The following is a 1,202-nucleotide window of genomic DNA, read 5'->3' as shown; positions in this document are numbered from 1 at the left end:
GCCAGAGCGGTGCCGTACGTGATGCGGGAAAAGAGAGAAGGCAAATTGGACCGCCTACCGAGGGAAAGCATCATCTCGCCAGTCGAATTCAGTGACTGGGCAAGCCCGATTGTGCCGGTGCTCAAGGCGGATGGATCGGTCAGGATATGTGGTGATTACAAGGCCACCATCAATCGGGTGTCACTCCAAGACCAGTACCCGCTACCGAAAGCGGAGGACCTCTTTGCGATGCTATCCGGTGGCAAACATTTTTCAAAATTGGACCTGACCTCAGCTTACATGACCCAGGAGCTGGCGAGTGAGTCAAAGAAGCTGGCAACCATCACAACACACAAGGGGTTGTTTGAGTACAACAGATGTCTGTTTGGGATTCGCTCGGCCGCTGCGATCTTTCAAGGAAATATGGAAAGCCTCAAGTCGATTCCAAGGACGGTGGTTTTTCAAGACGACATCCTCATCATGGGTTGCGATACTGAAGCACACCTCCACAACCTGGAGGAGGTGCTATGCTGACTGGACCGGGTAGTGCTGCAACTGAAAAAGAGCAAATTCCTGGGGAGGAGGGTAGCAGCAGACGGGATCAGATCTACTGCGTCCAAAATGGAAGCGATCCAGAGAGCACCCAGACCCCGTAACACGACGGAGCTGCATTCGTTCCTGGGGCTCCTGAACTATTTTGGTAACTTTCTTCCCAAATTGAGCACGTTGTTAGAGACGCTACACGTGCTTCTACGCAAAGGTCATGATTGGATCTGGGGGGACAGCTAGGAAAGGGCTTTTGATAGAGCACACAATTTGCTATGCTCCAACAATCAGTTAACGCTATATGACTATGTAAGAAACTTGTTTCAACGTGCAATGCGTCGTCCTATGGGGTCGGGTGTGTGTTGCAGCGTGTTAATGCCAAGGGTCAGTTACAGCCGGTAGCTTATACCTCCAGAAGTCTGTCCCAGGCAGAAAGGGCTAAGGGATGGTAGAAAAGGAAGCGCTTACATGTGTATATACAGTAAAAAAAAATGCACCAGTACCTGTTTGGCAGGAAATTTGAGCTGGAGTCAGATCACGTCCCTAACGTCCCTTTTGGCCGACAACAAGGCCATAAATGCAAATGCATCGGCCCGCATACAGAGGTGGGCACTCACGTTAGCCGCCTATGATTATACAATTCGGCACAGACCGGGCACTGAAAACTGCGCCGATGC

This window comes from Pristiophorus japonicus, unplaced genomic scaffold, assembly GCF_044704955.1.
Source record: "Pristiophorus japonicus isolate sPriJap1 unplaced genomic scaffold, sPriJap1.hap1 HAP1_SCAFFOLD_971, whole genome shotgun sequence".
Lineage (NCBI taxonomy): Eukaryota > Metazoa > Chordata > Chondrichthyes > Pristiophoridae > Pristiophorus > Pristiophorus japonicus.
This window is presented reverse-complemented; position numbering follows the sequence as displayed.